The following is a 25011-nucleotide window of genomic DNA, read 5'->3' on the forward strand; positions in this document are numbered from 1 at the left end:
TGGTGGGCACTGTAGAGAATGGGGTGGGGGTGCAAGCAGAACACACCCTGACCAGAACTGCCCCCCCCCCCCCCCCCCCCCCCCCCCCGCCCCGCACTGCTGCTCGGAGCTGTCCCTGTCGTCTGTCCGGGGCATCGTTTGAACGTCAGCCCAGAGACCTGCATTCTACCCCTTGCCGTGCCATACACTAGCTCTGTGGGCTGGATCCAGGCTCACCTCTCTCGCCTCTTCATTTTTTTTTTTAATTTAATTAATTTATTTATTTATGATAGTCACAGAGAGAGAGAGGCAGAGACACAGGCAGAGGGAGAAGCAGGCTCCATGCACCGGGAGCCCGATGTGGGATTCGATCCTGGGTCTCCAGGATCACGCCCTGGGCCAAAGGCAGGCGCCAAACCACTGCGCCACCCAGGGATCCCGCGCCTCTTCATTTTTAACCTATAAAAGGTAGAGGGATTACAATATTGACATCGAAGTTTCTTCCTAGTTCAGTGATTCAGTTCCTAGGTGCCTTATACAGGGTGCATTTTTTTCTTTTGATTGGAGAATTTATTGTGGGAGCCCTTTCTCTCTAGGAGCCGAGGAGGTGAAGTTATTAAGGGCCTATTCGCCCTCTCTTTCCCTCTCCCCTCCTGGTTTTCTACCTCATTTTCTTCCCCCCCAACAACGATATCAGTCAGATTACGTAGTTGAATTCTTAACCCCAGAGGAGAGGACTATTCGAAGTACCAGACTTGCTGGTACTTCCTGCAGACCTCATGCAAATTATTGAATGACTGTGTGCCCTGAACTGTTTTATGGCATGAATAAAGCATATTAAAGTTCTCAGGAAAAGCTTGACTAGTATAATGGGTGTGTGTGCTTCCCATTTATTCAATGAACATATTTCTTTTTTTTAAGATTTTATTTATTTATTAATGAGAGACACACACAAAGAGAGAGAGAGAGAGAGAGAGAGAGAGAGGCAGAGACACAGGCAGAGGGAGAAGCAGGCTCCATGCAGGGAGCCCGACATGGGACTCGATCCCGGGTCTCCAGGATCCCGCCCTGGGCTGAAGGCGGTGCTAAACCACTGAGCCACCCGGGCGGCCTGTATTCAGGCATATTTCTTTAAATGAAGTGTTTTCACCAAATTCTCAGATTTTCAAAGTCATCTCTAGGTAACTCAGTGCTGGGATCTAGAGCTGATGAGAACCTTCCAGGTAGGAAGAGAGAGGCCAGGGCCCCTGGGCTGCCCTGGTGGTGGTGGTGGGGAACTGCAGTCAGCTTTGGGTCTCAGGTTCCTGTACACTTGTATCCTGGAAGCTGGTATAACACTTCTTTTTGTGAGCTGCTTTTCCTAGTTCTGATAACTCTTCTGGCATCGGGAATTACTTCTGCTCTTCGCTGGGCTTTGGAGGACTCAAAGTTCCCTTGGGTCAAATGGGAGGACCAGCTGGAGACTGTGTGGTGAGGGTACAGTCTGGGTCCATGGGAATCACCGTAGAGGACATGAGTGCTAACTAAGTCTCTCTGAGCACCCTCTGAGGAGCACAGTTTGGTGCTTGGAGCAAGCCAGGCTCTAAGGTCAGGCTCAGAATACACTGATGGCTTCAGGCCAGGTGGTCATAACTTGATGTCACCCACTCATGCTTCTTTCAACCTCCAGTGGCCACTTATTCCTCTCTCTGACCTCATTTCTATGCTCTCTCCTCAACCTTTCTGAGCTGGCTCTAGCTACTCGGTTTTCTGGATGATTCTGGAACTCTCAAGCACATTCCCAGTTCAGGGCCATAGAACATGCCATTCCCTCTGTTTGGAATGCTCTTACCCCACTTATCACCATGGCTTATTCTTCTCTTCATTCAAGTGGCTGCTCAAACACACCTCCTCACATTGCATTATGCTGTTTTTTCTTGACTATTTTTCTTCCTAACACTTTCCACCTGACATCATATTATACAGTCAATTATTCATGGTTTTTCTCTTCCCCACTAAGCACTAAGAAAGCAGGAATTTTGTTGGCTTTTTTTCCACTGCTGTGTCCCTCATGCCGAGAACAATGCTAGCACGTAGTGGGTGCTCAGTAAATGCTTGTGGGTGAAGTATTCAAAGGAAAGAAGCTGCTTGTCAGTGTGGTGTGCAAGGTCATCTGGAATTTTGCCTTAGTCTGCATTCCAGCATCATTCCCTTTGCTTTGTCACTTAAGCAGCCCTGGCCCTGCTGCAAGGAGCTGCACGTTTCATGCATTGAGATGCATCTCAATCTGTGATGCTCCTATTCGCAAACTGCTTCCTCTGCCTGGAACACCCTCCTTCCTTCTCTGCCTGACAAACAGCTACTCATTCTATACAGGACAGCACAGACACCTTCTTCTCTGGGATGCCTCTCTTGGTTCCTAAAGGTAAATTGTTTCCAATTTTGCAGACCCTGGGCTCCACTGCAGCAGGGACGTACCCCATCGGGCTGGATTATTGATGTGTTTGGCCATCTCCCTTGGAGACCGCCCAGCCAAGAGCCCAGGGCACACCTCGCAGCGCCCCGGATGCCTGGCCGGCCCGCCCCTGACCCTTGCATGGTAGTGGGTGCTGTGATCCCTCGCTCCCTGAAATGTTCTCAGCTTTTCTCCTTGCCTCTTTTTGGCTTCGCCTGAGACTTGCCAAGTGTTCTTGCTCAGTCTCCTTCCCACGCTTTCCTCTTCCTTGGAGTCTTTGAATGGGGTTCTGACCTGGCTTCCTTTCTCCTCTCATTCCACTCATGAGCCCTGGGTGGGCCCTTTGCCTCTGGGGTTCCTCATCACCTCCCGCAGTGGTTCTCCATCTGGCCTCTCTCCTGGTCTCCAAGCGGAGCCAAGCTTCCTCTGATCCCTCAGGGGAATGGGGAATCTCTGCCTCCCTCAGGGATCTACCCCATATACCCCCACCGTCTCCCCAGGTGCCTGGAGCAAACTGGGACCACTCTCTCCCCCCACCCCCTAGCATCTTCAGCATATCAGCTCCACCTTCTAATTTAGCGCCAGTGCACCCTCCTCTCTCCAACCCCAGCGCCCCCATTTTAGTGTGCCTTGGAGCTGGTACGGGTGAAGGCACAGAATGGACACTGAAGACTGAACAGCAAAAGAAGGAAAATAAAGAAGAAAAGTGGGAAAGAAAAAGAGGAGAAAGGGCCTGAGTCAGGATCCACTCTGCTTTCCTGACAACCAGGCCATGTTTTCCCTCTGGCTCACTCTCTCCCAATAAACGTCATGAGATCCTGCTATTGGGGAATCTAAATTCCCTCAAGGTGCTTGACCTGACTCCCTTCAACAGTTTCTGCATTTGCTTATTTCTATCTTGAGAGAAGTTGGGTGCTGATGGGCCTATAAATCCTCCAGGTGAGGAGAATGAGGTCAAGGGGAGTTCAGCGTTTGCCTGGTGGAGGGGCTGACAAGTGCAAGCCGGCCCTGTGGTCCTGCGGGGATAAGCAAGGTGGGGGCTGGAGAGGAGGAGCTGATAGTCTGAGCCAGGGAAGGGGGCAGATTGCATTTTACTGGCTGCCAGGTTATGTGCGGGGTGTCCTGTCTATGTTCTCATTTCAGGTTCTCTGCTTCGAAATGGCGTGATTCTCCTTTTACTGAGGCTCAGGGAGCGGCAGACTCATGCTTTGATCAAGGTCTTTCAGATTCCTAAGCCAGGAAGGGCTCTAAGCTGAGACACAGACAAGCTTTGCCCTCAGGTATTGCTGATTTAAATGGAAAGGCCCAGCCTCTGCCATCATGGGGGGACAGGTGGTCACTGTGTCTACTGCTGTGTGGGGAGAAGAGCAGGAAGGGAGATGGTCACCTTGTTCTGAGGGTTCTTTGTGCCTGGTGCATGCAATCATCCATTTGCTGAGTATCTACTCAGTACCTAAAGGTGGGGGGCTAAATCCAGCAGGTTGCCTGTCTTTATAAATAAAGTTTTACTGGAACAGTAGCTACCCTCATTTGTTTATGTATTGTCTGTGGCTGCTTTTGCCCTTTGGTGGCAGAGGTGAGTGGTTGAAACAAGACCTCATGGCCTACAAAGGTGGAAATACTATCTGGCCTTTTACAGGAAAAGGTTGCCAACCCCATAATTTTGCCAAGGGAAGCCTTGATGGGATGTTGAAACTGATGAACCCGACAAATACTCGGTTATTGTGCTTTTTATAGTGTATCTCTCATGCTATTACCCAGCTCATATTAAACTCTGGTCTAAGCCAGCACTTTGCTAGGTAGGCACTTAGAGGACCAAGGTGAATGGGACCTGAGCTGTTTTCTCGAGGGGATCATAGCCCACTGGGGGAGTACATAATTAGATGCTTATAGTACCACATGCCAAGTGTTTATGTATCATGCATTGTGGGGGACAGAAGGAGAGAGCTAGCCATGCTCTGGGAAGGTGGGTGCAAGATAACATGATTGCTTTGTGACTTGCAAAGTAGCTAAGCCTCATTCTTACTAAGAGTCCAGCTCCAAGAAGGCCGTGGAAAAACCAGAACAGGTCTGTAATCTGGGCAGGCTCCAGCACCCGCCCATTGGGAAAGTACAGTAGGAGGTTGGCGATGATGGTCATGATGGCCAAGGCCAAGAGCTGCATGCCCGTACCCCTGGAGCCCATCTCAGAACACATGGTGAATCTTCCCTGGAAGGGAGAGAGAGAACAACTAATGCCAGAAAGCTGCCTGGTCCAGCCACTGCAGACCCAGGAGGGGGTGCACCAGCCTCAGAGCCCCAAGAGCGAGATGCCGAGCCCAGCTCCCCCACTGGACTGGGGAGCTGTCTCCCCTCTCTGGGCCTCAGTTCCCCCCATAAGTAAGGAAAATATCGACCTCACAGATGGTGGTGTGTGGACGAAAGGAAGTATAGTAAATGTGAAAGCATCTGATTTATAATAGATAGTTCAGCAGGCTTTCTTTAAAGGATTGGGGGACTGAGGTAATGTTTCGGAACTGGCTGTTACCCTGTTCTGGTTCTTTCACCCACTCCCTGGGGAACTCCCCTAGTGATTATGGATTTAGGTCCTGGATCTAAATCTTGGCTCCCTCGCTTAGCAGCTGTGTGACCATGACCTTGGGCAAGTTATTTTATATCATTCCCCTTAACTTCCTCATCTGGAAAGTGGGACTGACCATAGCACTCACCTTGTAGGATGGTTGACAGGATGAAAATAAGATGATATATTCAGAACGTTCTCATACAAAGCTCTCAGTGAGTGGCAGCTACAGAACAAACAACTAAGGGGTTCGGAATGATCTTGGCCTCTCATTTAGGTGGAAAATTTCCTTCCTCATTCTCTTTGTCAATATCAACCCTGGAGATTTCTGAGAAGCTGGGTGGAGGCCTGCGGAAAGAGGAAAGGTTTTGCATCTTGCTTTTCTTTTTTCTCTCTCTGTACCCGATGTTTCTGAGTATAAGTGAGTTGGAACAAACTCAGTATCTCATTTGCTGAGTGAAGGCTGCTGGAGAAGCTTGCAACGCTGGTACTCCAGGGCTCTGGAACGTGTGTCTCTGTGACCCAGGGAGGGGTTCCTATTTCTATTTAGGTGGTGCCTTCTTTTCTTTTCTTTTCTTTTTTTCTTTTCTTTTCTTTTCTTTTCTTTTCTTTTCTTTTCTTTTCTTTTCTTTTCTTTCTTTTCTTTTCTTTTCTTTTCTTTTCTTTTTTAGGTGGCATGCTCTTAACACTCCTTTGTGCCCATTCTTGACTCATGCCTGAGATTAATGGGCTCATGAATAGTATTTCATTTACATTTACCACCTCGGTCCCCAGACACAGAGGCCTGATGCCACCACTGACCCTTCTCACGGGGGCAGCCTGGAGCAATTTGCGGAGCCAGGGCCCTCGCTTGGGGGACAAAACCGAGAATGTCCAGCCTTAGCTTTCCACTCCCACAGAAGAGCCAAAGTTACTAAGAAACAATGCCTTAAGCAGGATGATAATGCTTGGGGCTTTATTTCTATCTGATATCCAAATCCACGGCTGCAGAAAGCTGATGCCTGGATGGGGTGCTGCCTCTGGCTCCTCTGTGTGGATGAGGGAGACGGAGACTGCTGACGCCACTCCCCATTACGATCAACAACAGTAGTTGCAGTGAGAATGTAATGCTTAATGGGAAATGACCCTTTATGATAGGCAACAACGACACACACAGCTGCGGCTCCTCACCCTAGACACATGCCTGACGTGATTTCATTCAATCCTCAGAACATCCACCGTGAGGTAACAGCTTTATAACTGCAGGAGGAAACAGGCTCGTAGAAGTAAAGTAAGATTCCAGGGTCTTACTGATCTGGTCACTTACTGATCTGTCACTCAAATATAGGTCCGCTCATTTTCACCTGGAATCATGCCTAGGTGGCACGCCTTAGGGCAGCTGAGTCAGCACCAAGAGCATCGTTGAGACTCCTGGCATCCCATAGAAGGGTACCAAGCCCAAAGCCCCCCATTTCTCTTTGATGCCTGGATGTCACAGCTCTTGCTGCAATGAATACGGCTGTCCTAACTCTCCAGGAAAATTGTAGATCTTCTGAAGAGGAAAGGGAGGGTGAGGGGTGGGGCCTGGGGCCACATGTGGAAAGGGGAGCCATGTAGCACCCAAGGTGGACACTCAATTAAAGCAGCGAGAAGCCCATTGTTCTCTTGGGGCCCGGCAGAGAATGTTAAAGCGGCTAAGGCCTCTTGGAAATCCAGGCCCTTCATTTCCTAGGAAGCACGGCCCCAGAGAGTCCTAACTACTAGCTGAAGGTTAGATGCTACGTAGTTGGAAATAGTAGCAAAAATAGCTGCCAGTCACGTTCACAGGCTTCTCTCATTTCATTCTGCAATAGTCCAACAACAGACACATCATTGTTAGACCTGTTTTGCTCATTTGCTGCTGAACATTCTGAGGCTCCGAGAAGCTAAGGAACTTGTCTGAGGTCACACAACTTGCAATGGGGCAGCTCATCTTAGTCTGTCCAGTTACCATAGCTTTGGGCCTCAACATGCTTAGCAGGTGGGAAAATCACAAGCCCTTGAATTCCTTAGTCACAGACTTCCTACTAGAAATTCTGTCTCATACTCCCCGTATGAGTACAGCATCTCATACTTGTCAGACGATGACACCCTAAATCTGGTTTGGACAGCATAGTTGCTGCATTGGGCTCTTAGGCCAACTGTGTAGCACCAGGCTGTGGGGATGTGCTTTCAACCCGAATCCTGCCCATTCCTAAGCACAGACACACAGACATACCCATCAGCCCAGTACCTGGTCGGTGGGGGCTTGGGGCACAGATACACTGGCAGCCTCTTCTGGGCAAGGCGCCCAGGCGCTGCCAGGCCAGTGGTGGTGAAGGGGCCCTGCAAGCCATGTGGCAGTTCCAGAGAGCCTTCCAGCTCAGTCTGTCTGGATCCTTCCCCCTTTTAGCAGGTATCCACCTCGCAGGGCAGTGTGGTTATAGCCACCTGGTCCTCCCTAAAGTCTTCCAGATGAGGAGGTCCCTCATCTCTTCAGGGGCAGAAGCCCTTTCCGGGCCCCTCTGAGGCCTCCCAGCATGATGGCACATTGGACTTTGAGAGGCACAGGCCTGCTTCCTGTCTGGCTCCACCTCTGTCCTGCTCCACCAGGCTGGAAAATGGCTCATATCCCCCCAGTAAGGACCAGCACTGTCTCCACTGCCAAGTGGCCCTCAGGGATGGGCCTAGTCACCTGGCTGCAAAGGCACTTGCGTTCTGCTCCTCTCTCTGGGTCACTCCTGATAACCTCTGAAAAGTTTCCCTGGTAGATCTATTTCCACTCAGCTGGGACAGGAGGAGGGGTGGGGGACGTGGTTGCTCTGGATGTTGGCAGGCAAGACGGGCCCACCAGCCCTGTGTGTACTTGTGAGGAAGGGCCTGCATTATGGACTGGGGGGTCAGAGCATCACCTGGCCATCTTGTCTTCTCAAATATCCCCTGCTCAAAGCCTCAGGGCTGTTGACTGGTCATACCTCATATAGATGGGTGGTGGGGCCTCCTGACCGTGCTTCAGCCTCCTGATTGGACTTGGTCTCTCAGCCAGTCAAGGAAGAGAAATGGATGGGCCTACTCTCCCTTCTCAATCCTCCCCCCTGCCCCTGAAGCTGTGGCGAGAGACAGATGAAGTGTAATCACTTGGGGCACAGTGCCAGGAACGTGGTCACCCAATTGCCCAGTGGGAAGAGCCCCAGTGGCTCTGCTCCCCTTCTGTTTTGGCTTTCCCAGCCAGGTACCACTGGAGGCTGTGGAAGACTGCAACGTCCTCTCTGTCTTTGGGCTTGCTGCCACCCCTTCTGGCCCATGAGAACACACTTCCCTTTAGCAACCCGTGAAGTTTTACATTTCCTACACATAACGACTGCCCAAGTGCTGCTAAGCCCCTGAGAAAGTGGAACGGGGGGTTCTCTAATGAGACACTCTCAAGGCCTAACTATGTCATCATCTGTAACTACAGTGTTAACAAAGTGCTTTTCTGGGCTGCGCCTATGCTCTTTTCTTGGCGAGCCCAAGAGGCTGTCGGCATATTATTTTTTCCTCATTATTCAGATGGGGAACCAGGATCAGTGAAGATCTGAACTGCCCAAGGTCGGTGCAACCAAGAGAGCACTCAAGGGTCTCATTTTTGTGCTCTTCCCATGGCACTGAGAGAGCTTCTGATCTGGGGCTGTCCCACCAGAGTAGATTATGGGTCCTTGAATCTACTGTACACTGCTTGTCGCCTACAGAAAGCTCCTGGACAGGCTGCCTTCCATGGAAGGTAGCACTCAAGCCAGGGCAGGGCGTGAGGGTTGGGGCAACTTTCAGTAAAGATGTGGCTTTATCTGGCCCCCACATTGGCCTGGTAGAGGTGGCGCTTGGAAGATTTTCACTTCCATGCTGCCAAACGTCTGTACTATTTGATGCCTTTTAACAAGAGTACACCATTCTTAAGGATCAAAAACAATGCAGACATCGTCCAAAGCATAGCCTTAGCGTCATTCCCTGACGAATGTGCTTCTAGGAACAGACAAGGAGAGATGGGGAAGTTTCGCTTGAGCTTTGCGTAGAGGTAATAGGGTAAAAATGTCAAGCAGGCCAATAAAGTATAGGTGTAATACTTAGACACATATGCATACAATAATTCACATTCTTAAATCAAGTTTTCTGATTTATAAAGAGATCTCAAATACATTTCATACAGTAGCCCTGTGAGAGAGGTATTCTTTCATAGAGGAGAAACCTGACCTTCAGAGAGAATTAAAAAATTGCCCCAAGTCTTACAATTAATAGATGGAAGAGGAAGCCTTGCTCACCGACATATGAGTATTATACACATTCTTCTTTACATGTGTACATACGTACTTACATGTACCTGTGATTTTATGTCAGCATATGAAACGTAAGGCACACTCACAACTGTTTGACTTTTTGAAACATTGTGCGGTGATGTGCTTATCGGGTCTGCCCCTCTGGTCCCCAGAATCCTGGCAGCAATGGTCTGCCCTGTCCAGATATTGATTATGACAACCAGAGGGACCTTACAGGGATTGCAGAAAGATTTTGTGGATGTGATTATTAGTGTAAACAAATACATGCAAGGCTATAACTGAGTTCTATATAGAGTTTTCCTGCATCTCCAGTTCCATCTCACTACAAGAGTGTTGTAACTGCTCAGCGGGGGAGGTGGTTTCAATGGGGTCCAGTTTGAGCTTTCTCTTCTCCCATGCCCTGTTAATCCTCTCCTACATTTTTCATGCTGCTCATGCATTATGCTGCCGAATAGCACAAAGACTTTGGACACTAATAACCTTGCTCTGCCCCTTACTAGTTGTATGTATTTGGGTAGATTACTTAATTTCTCTGTATTTCAGTCTCCTTATCTCTAAAATGGGGATCACAATAATAGCAGGATGATCTCATAACTTGTAGGGCTATGGTGAAGATTACAGGTTCCTAGCACATGCAAATACTATTTGTCAATAGAGAGGTAGTAGTCACAAAACATCATGGGACAGTGCTTGATGTAGAGTAAATGCTCAATAAATGCCACCCAGTTATATTGTGCTAGGGAGCACCAAGTGCCGAGCCCTAAACTGCACTCTCTGAGGACATGTTTAGGATCACCATGATCCAAGGCCTTGCCAAGGTGGGGGCTTCCCTCTACCAAACCCTGTGCAATGCTGACACCTGACCATGGCCCTGGGAACAGCCACTGGTACTGATGTTCTCTGTAGCTCTCTAGTCTGCATTTCTGGGGTCTTGGTTACATGTAGTGTCCTTGTGGGGAGGGGTGGTAAATGCCCTGTGGCAGGAGAAGGAGCTCCTTGGTGAAGATTCAGACTGAAAATGGCTACTGTACCGTGTGGAGCCATGAATACTGGGACGGCTCCTGGCTAAATATCCTCTCCCTCCATCTTTGAGACAACCCAAAGAATATTCCTATTGATGCCATAAAAGGTCAATTTTGGGTGGAAGAATTTAAGTTAAGAGCTATATAGGGCAGCCCTGCTGTCCCAGTGGTTTAGCGCTGTCTTCGGTCCAGGGTGTGATCCTGGGGACCCGGGATCGAGTCCCACATCGGGCTCCCTGCGTGGGGCCTGCTTCTCCCTCTGCCTGTGACTCTGCCTCTCTCTCTGTGTGTGTCTGTCATGAATAAATAAATAAAATCTTAAAAAAAAAGAGCTATATAGACTCTGGATCCATATTGGTTGATTTCTTCTTTCTTTCTTTCTTTCCTTTTGTTTTTTTTTTTTTGATTTCTTATTTCATCTCTGCCACTAAGTTGCTGCATGATCAGGGCTAGTTACAAGCCTCTCCTTCCCTCAGTTTTCTCATCTGTAAAATGGGGATAATAATAATAATATTTTATCTCCCAGGTTGTTGTGAGGATTAAATGAGTTCATATGTGTGAAGTACTTAAAACCATGCTTCCGCAGAGTAAACACTATGCAATTTACTATTAAACATGCAGAGTTAGCCCCCAGAAGAGTTATGGTTTAAGACTATAAAGGATCTAGTATTTGGTGAGCACCCTGTAACCAAGCACTGGGAACTTTATAACTTGTTCTATCAATTAGGAGAGTCTCAGCCCATGGCAGACACTGTTATAGAATCACCAAATCCTGTTCCCTCTTTCTCCTGGACTGAGAGGCAGCCTCCCAGCCTCCCTGGTAGATAGGTGTGGCCATGTGATTATATTCTGGCCAGTGGAGTACAGGCTTCTGTGACATGTACTACTTCCCAGCTTGGCCCATAATAATCTTTCACGTGTGATTCTCCATCCTCTTTTTCTGTTGTCAGCTGGCTGGATGCGGGGACCCTAGAAGATGCTTGAGCCACAAGATGTTTTCAGCTCTATCATCCACCTCCACTTTCCTGACCAGATAACTCTGGTGCCTGAGCCTTTTCAGGCTGAAGAGCTGGGTCCATGGGGTTCTCATCAGTGTCCTCTTCCTTAGGCATTTAGAGTCCAGCTTCTCCTCCTTTCTGATTAAGCTAGGGACCACACTTGCATTTGCTTTCCATCTTGTCCATATACATTCATAGTTCCTATCTGAGAGCTCCTCTCATTCTTTTATCCTTTTCAATTCTTGTCCTGTGTTTTTGGAGGGAGTTTTCAGGAGGGGGCAGAGACAAACACAGGTACCATCCTTCATGGTTAAATGGTAGTCCTGTTTGGTCATCTTTAAGATTGACATTGGAAATACAACATTTGAAATAACTTCAGAAAAAGTGATTTTGCTTTTATTACTTATTTGGGATTTTTAAGCATGAAACGACACATGTATAACTCTTCTGCCTTTAATGAACTGGATAGTTAATTAAATAGGGAATTAAGGATATAGATACTGTCTTTTCTTTATTTTCCTTTTTAAAAGGATGATGGGAACTTCCTCTCCAGTTTTGCCCCATGAAGAGCCAGCCTGACTATTCTCACCATCGACTTGGACTGACACCTGAGTCAGGCTACGGCAGGCTGGCTGGCTCCTTTGGCAGAATGTGTTGGAGGGAACTGAAGATCAGGTGGGCAGTTGAACCACATGAGTGTCACATCCTTTCACACCTCTGGGGTCTAATATCTATTTGTAATTTTGTGGCTCTTTGGATTCAAGCACGAAAGTCTCAGCCTCTGCCAAGAAGTTGCTAACTAGCTTTCATGTGTGTTTCAAAATTTTATTTTGGCTCCTTTTCTAATGATCAGTTGAGGGGAATTTGGATTCATCTTTACCTTTTTGGGCTCTAGTACTTGCAAATATCAGAAGGCGCCCTGGGGTCTAAGCCCCACATCCGATTTGGGGCTACTATGTGTCCCTGGAGGGGACAGAGCAGAGCGGTTTCTGGGTGAGCCTGAGGGGCTCCTTTGTAACCACAAATGACCAGTAGAGGGCGCCGAGGCCTCGTGAGGGCGCACAGCCCCGGGAGGGAGGAGGGCCGCGCGGGAAGAGCCGCAGAGCAGGAATTCTCTCACTCGGTTTTTAACTTTGCTGATTAAGAAAAGCTTATGCCTGGGAGGATGTGTGCCTATTTCCTGAGGGCTCATGGACAAGTCCATTAAACCTACAGGGGTTTTTGTGAATCAAATAGTTAAACGTACTAATGGTAGTAATGATTGCACCCATTTATGCTGGTTTTTTTTTTTCTTAAAGATTTTATTTGTTCATGAGACACACACACGCACACGCACACACACGCACACACGCGCACACACAGAGGCCGAGACACAGGCAGAGGGAGGAGCAGGCTCCAGGCAGGGAGCCCGACGCGGGACTCGGGACTCGATCCGGGATTCCGGGGTCACAGCGGGGTGGAAGGCAGCCGCTCAGCCGCGCAGCCGCCCAGGGGTCCCCGTACTGGGCTTATGACATTACCTAGAATGAATAGAATATTCGCTGATATTGACCTAATTATTGGGGCGCCTGGCTGGCTCGCGGCTGGGCGTCTGCCTTGGGCTCAGCGGGGACCCGGGGTCCTGGGGCCGGCCTAGCTTGGGGCTCCCCGCTCAGCGGGGTGTCTGCCTCCGCCTCCCCCTCCCCTCCCCCTCCCCCTCCCCCTCCCCCTCCGCCGGCTGCGCCCTCTGCTCACACGTGCGTGCACATCTCTCTCAGATTAATAAAGTCTTAAAAAAATATTAGTGGTAACAAGACCAATCATCAGCTTCTAGGGGAGCATCAGGCTGTCTGGGGAGCCCAGCAGACTTGGGGAAGCGCCCCGCGGTGGGGACGAGAGGGGTGGCACCCAGGAGCAGGAGGAGGGTGCTGGGTGCTGGCTGGGCTGGGCGCTCGGCGGGGGCTCTGCAGGCCGCGCCTCCGCCGGGTCCTACTCGGCCTCACCCTGGGCGAGGCGCAGAGGCCTTCCTGGGTTCTCCTCTTTACACTCGACGGAACCGGGGAACAGGGCCGCAGAGGGAGGGCTGCGGGTCAACAGCCCTTGGGACTGGCCCAGCTCGCAGCAACCACCGAGTTCTGGTGTCACGGGCCATCTGCTGTTCCTGTTCCAGAAAATGAGACTGGGTCCCATTCCCTTGAATAAAACCCCCCACAGGTTTGAAACAAATGGCTGTTCAAACCCTTGCTCACCTTACTTTCCCCTAAAATCTTATTTCACTTGCTCTCTCTTTTTTTTTTTTTTTAAAGAATTATTTTTTTTTTAAAGATTTTATTTATTTATTTATTTATTTATTTATTTATTTATTTATTCATGAAAGACTGAGAGATAGAGCCAGAAACAAAGGCAGAGGGAGAAGCAGGCTCCATGCACCGGGAGCCCGATGTGGGACTCGATCCCGGGTCTCCAGGATTGCGCCCTGGGCCAAAGGCAGGCGCCAAACCGCTGCACCACCCAGGGATCCCTCACTTGCTCTCTCACTTGTGCCTCACAGTGGAACATTGTTTGTGTGCTTTCTAATGCACATATTTCCTAGGAATCCGTGGAAATGGCGAGGTACTGATCAATGAGCGCTAATTCTGTTCTTCCTGGAATTCTCCCAGCATCAAGCATAGAGCCAAAAACCTAATAGGGGGCATTATAAACACTTGCTGGGCTATTTAGTGAATGGCAAGACTCTGGCCATAATGATCTAGGGCTTTCTTCCTCCTTTCTGCCCCTCCTCATCCACTCTGTGACTTACTCCTTTCTTTCCATGGCTCCACTCCAAAGGAGGGAAAAGATGCGGCTCATAACTCATAACTAGGCCACTCACAAGTGTCCTCAGAGAGAATCCTCTTCAGGACTTTAAAAAATAGGTTAAATCTCCCAGAATCCCTTAGAAGGGTCCTGAGGCTCAGCAGTTATCCCCTTAATCCTGAGTGACAGATCCAACCATCAGGTTGGTCATGAGAGCACTTTGCCTCAGTTTTCCCATATGTATAATGGGGTTAATAGCACCTGCCTCCTACCTTCTCCGCAAAACGTGGTGAGATAATGTTGTAACATGCACTGCAGTCCTCAGATGAAAGGTACCATATAAATATCAAGTGCTATTAAAAGCCCTTGACTTTTGGAAGATCATGGAAGCTTCATTGCTTATGGGGTTCACAGCAAGATGGATGAAAAGACAGGGGGTTGCACCCAAGGACTTCTTGGCACTGGGACCTGGCAGCTGCCCATGAGAATGCGAATCTGTACATGAAACAAGGGCCAAGAAGTAATATGACAGTGACCCCAAAGGAAACATTAAAATGCTTTACAATTTAAAAAAATAAATTTATAAAATAACTGACCTTGGTTAATACATCAAATAGTATAGAACTTTGGTCACAAAAACCACAGTTCCTTGCCTCCTCCTTTCCTAACTCCTATCCTTTTCCCCAGGGCAGCCACTTGTCACGTTTTTACTGGTTCTTTTAGTATTACTCCTCACATCTCTAAAGAAAAATGTTTAAAGTCCTGTGTTTTGAGTGTTCACACTTAGAAATCAGTTACTGAATTTCTGCCATTGATCTGTTATGATTTTACCATCCTCTGTCCCCCTCCTCACAACCTTTGATTTTAGCTCATCACTATTCTGCCTCTTTTATCAGTTTCCTTGGAAATTTTGTCACAAACTTACCATTCTATGTCTTGTTCAGCTCTAGATGCTTGTTGACACTCGCTTTGCAAAATGAGGCCATTGGCATCCCTACCCTGCCCTTCGGCTCCCCTCCCTGCCTCTCACCTCCTGAGGTCTCCCCATTGGATTTCCACGTTGTCAGGATTGATGATACGTACATACATATATACATTCTCTCCTGACACCATAACTGTACACTGTGCTCTGTCTGGGGGTTTCATTTAAGGGTGGAAGATCATTTTAACTATTGAGGGCAGAACCTAATTTTGTACAACAACAATTATATTTTCTCTCTTATAGAGCTTTGGATTTTTCCTAGAAGTCCTTTCTTTGTCTGACGCTGGTTGCTTTTGTTACATCCTTAATTTACTTTCACATTCTTTTTTTAAAAGATTTTATTTATTTATTCATGAGAGACACAGAGAGAGAGGCAGAGACATAGGCAGAGGGAGAAGCAGACTCTGCCCTGGAAGCCTGATACGGGACTCGATCCCAGGACCCTGAGATCATGACCTGAGCCAAAGGCAGAAACTCAGCCACTGAGCCACCCAGGCATCCCTATTTTTGAATTCTTGATCCAAACAGGCATTCTGTTAAATGTTCTGTGTCTGTTCCCCCTCTCCCCGGTACTCCCTCCTGGGCCTCTCTCCTCTGATTGACTGTTCTCTGCCTGCCAAATGGTCACTACTCTGGGACTTCCTCACTGCTTCCAGGCCTTGGAGCGATTGTATGTCTTTGCTTCCAGGCCTTCCTTGTTCTTGGCTTACTCTTTTGTTTTGCTAGGGACTATCCCTAATAGCTTCCCCCCAAAAGCCTATTAAAAACAAATTCCGAGGTCTGAATGCCTAGACATGTTTTTATTTTGCCCTCAATGTGAGAGTTTGCTCAGATAGAGAATCCAAGATTGAAAATGTATGTCATTTGCCTAGAACGTTGAAGGCACTCTTCCACCATCTCTAGTTCTAACATAACCAGCGTCCTTACGAGAAGAAATTTAGACACACGGAGAGGAGACACCAGGTGAGGACACAGGCACAAGTTAGCCATTTGCAGGCCAAGGAGAGCGGCTTCCGAAGAAACCAAACCTGTTGACATCGTGAACTTGGACTTCTGGCCTCTGGAACAGTGAGAAAGTACATTTGGTTGTAGAAGCCACCTCGTCTGTGGTGCTTTGTTACGGCAGCCCTAGCAGACTAACACAGTGGTCAAGTTCAAACGACAAGTATAGGTATTAACAAACTTCAATTGGCTCCTTTTAATAAGGAGAATTTATTGGCCGCATAACTAATAGGTGGTAGGCTGGCTTTGACCACTGCTGAATTTAGGGGGCCCCATGCCATTACCAGATGTGGCTTCTTTCATCTCTCAGCTCCGGGTCCTCCCTTTCTGCCTTTGTTTGCTGGCCCTGGGTGGGGTTGGGTCGGGTGCTTCGAAGTTTAAGTGGAAAAGAATCTCCACCTCTTTTTCTGTAGCTTCAGATAAACTCCCCTTGTTTGTGGCTTTCTCTTTTGAGTCACATGTTCTGAGCCAGGTGCTGAGATCAGGAAGATAGGGTGCTCTGATATCTAGTCCCGTGTCACATATGCCCCTTTTGAGCTAGGGGTGTGGAGTCATCTCTGTCCAAACTGTTGAGTGAGAACGGGAAAGCAGTGATCGTCTCAGTGGAGGGAGTAAATATGGGGGAGCTAAATATCACCAAAAGCTTAGATATGCTCAGTTACATTTTGATTTTTGATTTTAAATATGTTTGGTAGCAGAAGCCAGAGAGGCATTCAGATGACTCAAAGCTAGGAATTTAAATAGTGGAGTAGTGGCAGGAAGCAGTAAGGATTTGATCCAAGCAGTATCAGTGAGCAGTATTCATTTTGGTCATCCTAGAGCACTTGCCCATGACCTCTGTCTTTGTAGTGGGATGGGGAGTTATGGCTCCTCTTACTCGTCAGGACTCCGAGGCTCCATGAGAGAGCCCTGGGAAGAGACATTTATTTCCGAGCTTACCACCACGTGTCCTCATATCCTTAACATTTTGCTTCATTCCAATACCCTCTAGACTCAGTGCATGGGACCATGCGCCTTTCTTTGATTCATGGCCTTCAGAGAGAAAGTGGAATGCTTTCTTGTTGGGAAATCTCCTACCACTTGAGAACTGAACACCCTTTATCACTCTCCTTAGAAAACCCATTCCTGGGCTTGGTTCCAGGTTCTATAACTGACTCATTGGAGGGCCTTTGATCTGCAGTTCCATAGTTGGTTGCCTCAGTCTCCCCATTTAAGAACAGGTCCAACCAGACCTTTCTTTCTCTAAGATGTGGAAATATATAACTGAAATTTTGCTTTTCCTAATTTTCCTTTCCTAAGTTGGTGTCTTCCTATCAGCTGTCCTCATTGTCTTGTCAACTGATATCAGTTAGAAGGAAGGTGGTAATAATAATATTAATTAATAATAATAACAAATAACAACAGTAATAGTAGCTTATATTGATGGAATGTTTCTTTCATGTTAAGTCTCTGCTAAGTGATTGTTTTTTAAGATGCACAACAACACTTTGTAGGGAGTGGTCTCATCACATTATGCTCATTTAACACAGAAGGAAACTGAGGCACAGAGAGGCTAATCTAGAGCCATTGTTCTGAACTGTTATACAGCACTCCGATCCTGAACCGCATGAAGACAAAAGGCTAATGGACTAATACCCAGCTTCTGTCCTCGGGCTGCCCGAGTTCGGTGGCTACCTGGGGGACTTAGAAAGAACCTTGGTGGTCATGGAACCTGACCCTCAGTCCACAGGGGGCGGATATCGAGATAAAGAGATGGAGTGACTTGCTCAAGTCACTGTAACAGGACTTCTTCATCAACAGTGATTTCAAAACACCTTTTCAGTCCATATCAGAACTCACATGTTGATTTTGAATTAACAAAATGTTCTGCTCCAATAACATTGGTTTCCAGTGATAAACAGAAAAGTGGTGGGGCACAACTTTGTGTGGCTCGGTTGGTTGAGCATCTGATTTCACCTCAGGTCATGATCTCAGGGTCCTGAGATCAAGCCTTACGCTGGGCTCCATGCTCAGCACGGATTCTTCTTGTCTCTCTCCTGCCCCCTACTTGGTGCACACATGCTCTCTCCCTCTCTCTCAAATAAATAAACAAAATCTAAAAAGAAAAGTTGTAAGCACTTCCTTTCAATACAAGTATTTTCCATTTCAAGAACTGAATCATACTCAGGCATCAGTGTATTCCAAACAACTCTCAGGCAGAATTTCTGCTACTATGCACATGGGCTCATCGCGGTTGTCCCATGATGTTATCTGATACGGGAATTTTATCGTTAGCTCCTGTTTTCTCTTCAAGTATCATTGTTTTTCTGAACTTTGGGGGTGGTTTTAGAAGCTCTGGAAACATGATTTACTTATTTATTTTTGTCATGAGGAGCACAAGTTTGAGCCATGCATGCCTCTGTAGGTTTTTTCTTTTCTCCAATCACTGCAGTTACCATTTTCTTTCTTTCTTTCTTTCTTTCTTTCTTTCTTTCTTTCTTTCTTTCTTTCTTTCTTTCTTTTTTTTATTACCCTATTTCAGGGCACCTAGGTGGCTCAGTTGGTTAAATGTCTGCTTTCAGCTGGGTTCATGATCCCGGACTTGGGCTCCCTGCTGAGCAGAGGGCCCTTTTGTTTCCTCTGCCTCTGCCCCTCCCTGCCCTCAGCCCATGCTCTCTCTCACTCACTCTCTCTCTCTCAAATAAATAAATTATTTTATTTTTTAGGTTTTTAATTAAATATTTTATTTATTTATTCATGAGAGACACACACAGAGAGAGAAGCAGAGACATAGGCAGAGGGAGAAGCAGGCTCCATGCAGGGAGCCCGATGTGGGATTCCATCCCGGGACTCCAGGATCATGTCCTGAGCCAAAGGCAGATGCTTAACCGCTGAGCCATCAAGGCATCCCAATAAAATCTTTTTAAAAATGTTTCTAAATTAACCTATTTCTTTTAAGATTATTTATTTATTTATTTGAGAGAGAGAGAGAGAGCAAGCAAGAGCATTAGCAGAAGAGGGGCAGAGAGAGAGGGAGAAGCAGGCTTCTTGCTAAGCAGGGAGCCTGACTCAGGACTCCATCCCAGGACCCTGGGAACATGACCTGAGCCAAAGGTAGATGCTGAACTAAGGCACCCAGGTGCCCCTCGATTAACCTATTTCTTGAAAAACAAGGCCACTGGTCTTTGTTTGAACACAAAACAAGAGCATTAATGGCTTTGTGCTTGAGAAGTTCCCCTACAGACAGGGCACGGCACACCAGAGAGGAGTGGATTGCCCCATCATTAGACCAACTTCTCATTTAGTAATGGTGTTTCCCATAGGTAACTTCCTCTCTCATGGTCTCTACGTATGCTTGCATCCTTTTTGCTCTTTATGATTTTATTCTGAAATGTGGTCTTGCTGTTATTATTTTAATCATGACTTTTACTTCAGTGAATCATATTTGGGACCTTGATCCAATTTTCATATTGGTAGCATAATCTAATGCCATAGTTAACGTAACAGTGCTAATTTAGCAAACATGAATAATAACATGCAGATAATATAAAATACTTTAGTTGAGACAAAACATATTTTGTGGCTGCTCTCATCATAGCAATATGTGTCCTTAACTTATCAAAGGCCATCCAAGTCAACATCGCACCCCTTCACGTTTTCTACTTCTCTTTTTATGCCTTAGCCTTCACATTTCCAGTTTTCCTCTTCATGCCTGACACTTTCTACCTCACAAGTATAGTAATATTTCCATCTGTATTACTCCATTCACCTACTCTCCCTTCCCTTCATTTTTTTGTTGTTAGGACTTTCAGTTGTGCATATATTGTAACCTATCCATACAATTTTATTACTGTCACTTTAAATTGCCAGTTGTCTTTTTGAAGAAATTTCTAGAAGAAAAACAAATTACAAAAAACAAACAAACAAATTACAGTACTTTATATTGACCCATGGTTTCTGATGTTCTTTTTATTCTTTCTGTAGAATCAAGTTTCTATCTGGTAGCATTTCCCCCAACCTGAGGAGCAATGTAACATTCTTTTTTTTTCCTTTTTAAATATTTTATTTATTCATTCATGAGAGACACAGAGAGAGAGAGAGAGAGGCACAGACACCGGCAGAGGGAGAAGCAGGCTCCACGCAGGGAGCCTGATGTCGGACTCGATCCAGGGACTCTAGGATCACGGCCTGGGCGGAAGACAGGTGCTAAACTACTGAGCCACCCAGGGATCCCCGCAATGTAGCATTCTTGATAGTGTGGTCAACTGTAGTGTGGGAAATTCTCTCAGCTACTTTTTATCTAAAAAATCTTTATTTTATCCTTATTTATTTTTATTTTTTAAAAAGATTTTATTTATTCATGAAAAAGAGAGAGAGAGGGAGAGACTCAGGCAGAGGGAGGAGCAGGCTCCATGCAGGAAGCCCAATGCGGACTCGATCCCTGGACTCCAGGATCACACCCTGAGCCAAAGGCAGATGCTCAATGGCTGAGCCACCCAGGTCTCCCTATCCTCATTTTTAAAAAAGATTTTACTTATTCATGGGAGACAGAGAGAGAGGTAGAGACATAGACAGAGGGAGAAGCAGGCTTCCTGTGGGGAGCCTGATGTGGGACTCCATCCCATGGGATCATGCCCTGAGCCAAAGGCAGATGCTCAACCACTGAGCCACCCAGATGCCCCTTATCCTCATTTTTGAAGATGATTTTCCCTGTGTGTATATCAGACATTGGGAAGAATGTTTTTGGACTGAAATTTATACGGAGCTTTTCTTCTAAGGCTGGATTAGCTCATTAATACTGTACTGCCATTAAAAATTACAAAAAGTCCCAACGGCAAGAGCCAATTGGCTTGGGAGAGCACTAAGGTCATCTAGTGAAAGCTGCTTTTGACGTAGGGAAATGCTAAATAATTTTTTAGATAGAACCCTGACAGCTCTGCCTGTACAAATGTCTACTTCAAAACCAAGGGGCCTTTCTTGTAAAATGCTTTGGGCAAATGAAGGTTTTGATGAAGGTGTGTCCCTTCTACGAGTGACATGAAAGATGACATGCCAGATGTGGTCTCACGCCACATAAAACAAGTCTGTAGGAAGAAGTATCGATACATGAAAGCCCTAGCCTCTGTCCGTACGCCTCTCTCATTAGGGCTATGGCAGCACAGGCTGCTCACTCACAAGCACTTACCAAGTGCAGCAGCAGGTGTTGTTCTGCAGAACTGGCTAGCCCTCTGGGACATGAGGCATGGGCATGGGGCCACTTGCACATGAACCATGGCACATTCTGGGTGGGAGTCAGGTGCGTTGGAGGAAGAGCAGCTACAACAGGACTTAAAGGCTCAAGGAATTGGGGAAGTGAGGGAAAGTGGGCAGGGCCGACGTTGCTATGGGCCGTATTTCTGGAAAAGCTGGATCTTGAGACCCACCTTGAAGAGGTGGAAGCTATGGGTTGGACGAGTGATGAGATTTGAGGGAAGGAGTGCTGGAAAAGGAGCAAAAGCAGAACAATACTAAAATGGACTTGGCAAAACGTGGGTTTGGTGAGAGCATAGGCAGCATGGCAGGAAATTGATGAGAGACTGTAGAAAGTACATGCTGTGGAGTGGTGTGGGCTGTGTGGGACCCAGATGTGGTTGGGGGTCATGACAATCTGACCTGATCCCACTTACAATCCCGAGACACTCAGTGGAAAACTGCCATGTGAAAATCAGATTTTGAGAAGGGGCTTCCTGGCATGGGCAGGTGACTGAGCAAAACCCAGAACCACTCGGGGTGGGGTGGGGGTGGGGGTGGGGGTCTGAAGACCAAGGAGGAAACTGGAGTCATTTCAGAGCAGTGCTGTGTAGTAGAAATAGAAGGCAGACCACATATGGGATTGTAAATGTCCGACGGTCACATCGAAAGGGTAGAAAAGAAAAGATGACGCTACTACAAATAATATAATTTACCCCGAGAGATTGAAAATAAGACACTTCAACATGTAACCAACACACAAATTATCAATAAACTAGGTGATGGCCTTTTCCTCCTGAGTCTTTGCATTCCAGTGTGCATTTACACCAATGGCACATCTCAACTTAACTGGTAAGTTTTCATTGGAAATACTCAATCTGTACTTAGATTTCATAAAAGTTATAGCTGAAAAGTTGATTTGTGTACATGAGTTGTTCCGCACATACTTAAATGTTTCCCAATAACTGAACTAGTTATCAGTAATTAAATTAAAAGTGATTAAAAGCAGGGACACCTGGGTGGCTCAGTCTGCTAGGCATCTACCTTTGCCTCAGGTCACAATCCCACGGTCCTAGAATCGAGTCCCAAATCGGCTCCCTGCTTAATGGGGAGTCTGCTTCTCCCTCTCTCTCTGCCCCTCCCCCCACTCATGTGCTCTTTCTCCAATAAATAAATCAAGTCTTTTTAAAAAAATTAATTAAAAGTAAAAAAAAAATTCAGTTCCTCCCTTGTACCAGCCGTTTTTTTTTTTTTTTTTTAAAGATTTTATTTATTCATTCAGAGAGACATACAGAGTGAGAGGGAGGCAGAGACACAGGTAGAGGGAGAAGCAGGCACCATGCAGGGAGCCTGATGTGGGACTCGATCTCGGGTCTCCAGGATCAGGCCCTGGGCTGAAGGTGGTGATAAACTGCTGAGCCACCCGGGCTGCCTCCAGCCGTGTTTTAAGTGCTCAATAGCTTCCTGTGGCTGGTGGCTACCCTACTGGACAGCTCAGGTGTGAGCCTTGAGCTGGGGACACAGTAGGAAGGGGGTAGTTTGAGGGGGCATTTCCTTGGAATTGTGCTTCCTTTGCTGCACTAAAGAGCAGAGGGGGCAAATCAATTTCTTTGTTCCAAGAGAGAGGCTAAAGATGATCATCTTTTGTCTACAAATGTTTCTACCATCAGTTCCCTGAAGATAGGAACACAACATTCTGCTCACTTTTCTTTTTATCCTCATCCTGCTCAGGGCCTGATAAGCTTGTCAAATATTGACTGGACCTAAGGAAACCATGTCACCTTAAGTCTTGAATTCTTTTCATTCTTCTCAGAACGTACTGCTTTGTTCATATTTGAATCTACAGTTCCCCTGCTCACCTTCCTTTCATCATCAGTCCCCATCTCTGGGATCAAGAGTTCCTGTCTGCCTCTTAGGGGCTCTGATTTAAAGAATGTTGACCAGAGATTCAGAAAAGCAGGCTCAGCAAAACTTGATCTGAGAATTCTCTTAAGTTTTCTTCATTTCTAATCCTTCTTCCTTTCCTACTCCATTCTATAAGGATTCATCTCTGAAATGAACACAGAAAGTTCTTCCACAATATTAGAAAGGTCTGGAGACTTATGACCTCATGCTATGATTTCTGCAGAGGGCCTTGGTCACTGATCTATGAGAGGGCAATGGTCAGATCAAGACCCCACAGAAGGTACCTGTGACCCTCAGCTCAGTGAAGACAAGAGTGAATGGTGGCCCTGACACTACCTGTAAGGCTATTCTCATCGCTGATGGGCCCAAGTCAATCACTGGGCTACTCGGAGCCTTACTAACTGGTTTCCAGGCAGACTTCATGTGGGAGACATATTCTTTTACATCTTTTAAAAGATCTTTTTTAAAGTGCAGTTTTGAATTTACAGAATAACTGATCAAACCTAGAGTTCCATGTATCTACCTCTCCCACCTCATCACCGGTGCCAAGACATATAGTTTCCCCCATTCACATCTTGCATTAGTGTGGCAAATCTGTTAAAATTCACAAACTTAATATTAATACATCATTATTCACTAAAGTTCATAGTTCATGGAACCCCTAGGGTTCTCTTGCTGTCGGGCACTCTATGGGCTTTGACAAATATGTAATGATGTGTAGCCACCATTATAGTATCATACAGAATAGTTTCACTGCCCTAAAAGTTCCCTGTGCTTCACTTAAGAAATCAAAAAGACAATATTTCACTACATATGAAAATTCTGTAAAACTCAAATTGTAAGGTTCATAAATAAAGTTTTATTGGGAAGCAGTCATACTCATTTGCTTATATATTATCTATGGCTGCTTTTGCTCTATAGCAGAGCTGAGTAGTTGCCTTGGGAACATCTGGCCTGCAAAGCTGAAAATATTTACCATCTGGTCCTTTACAAAAAAGTGTGCTGACCACTAATCTAGATGATGAGTTCTGGAAAGCTTGAATTATCACCTCTTAGCACTTAGGGAAGGGACATGAGCATAGTAGGCTTCCCCTCTACCCTGACTAGTTTCAGATCTAGAATGTTAACAATCTTTCCATAGTCAACTTTCTCCCCAGAATCCCTTCTGCCATTTTGTTATGGGTCTTTATCACTTTTGTTTTGATTTTTTTAAAGTGAATCAGAGTGTGCAGTGAACCTCTGACAAGTGTGCAGTTGATATATTCCTAAGTCATAAGATTGTGGATCAAAGAACTTACTCATTTGCTCATATACTGTCCTCCCTGCCTCCAACAAATGTTGGCTTAGTATTCACTTTCTGTTGTGTGCAGTCCTGGTTAGTAAAGATGAAAAAAGCAGCCCTAGTCCTTAGGGAGGTCAGAAATGAGTGCAGATAACAGATAAAATGACAGCTACAACACAGTGTGGTAAGTACCATAAACTAAGCTTCAGACACCAATAATAGAGTCACAGGCCCAAGAATCCAAGAACCACCAATCACTTATTTAACAAATGTTTACTAGGTACCTATTAAATACTAAGTACTGTGCTAGGTGTTGGGAATATTATGGTGGGCAAGACAGATCTTAAAGAGCTCTTAGTTTACCTTATACTTATCATAAATATAAGAGGGATTTTTTTTGAGGCCATCTGATGCAATCCTCTTATCTGATGAAAGAATCCTTACTCCAGGTGTCTTGCCAAGTGTCCCTGGTCTACTCCAGTGATAGGAGATTCAAGGATTAATTTATGTTTAATGTTGGACAGTGATATGCGTTGGTTGTTATGCTTTATTTGAAT

General features: G+C 46.4%; 1 long non-coding RNA gene across 1 annotated transcript; it reads left to right on the forward strand.

Moving 5' to 3' along the window:
- Window positions 1-3292: 3292 nt before the first annotated feature.
- Window positions 3293-3932, forward strand: LOC140615605 (uncharacterized). Its single transcript, XR_012016100.1, has 2 exons — window positions 3293-3352; window positions 3557-3932. It is a non-coding gene; the product is annotated as an uncharacterized lncRNA (long non-coding RNA).
- Window positions 3933-25011: the final 21079 nt, after the last annotated feature.

This window comes from Canis lupus, chromosome 23 (assembly GCF_048164855.1).
Source record: "Canis lupus baileyi chromosome 23, mCanLup2.hap1, whole genome shotgun sequence".
Classification (NCBI taxonomy): domain Eukaryota; kingdom Metazoa; phylum Chordata; class Mammalia; order Carnivora; family Canidae; genus Canis; species Canis lupus.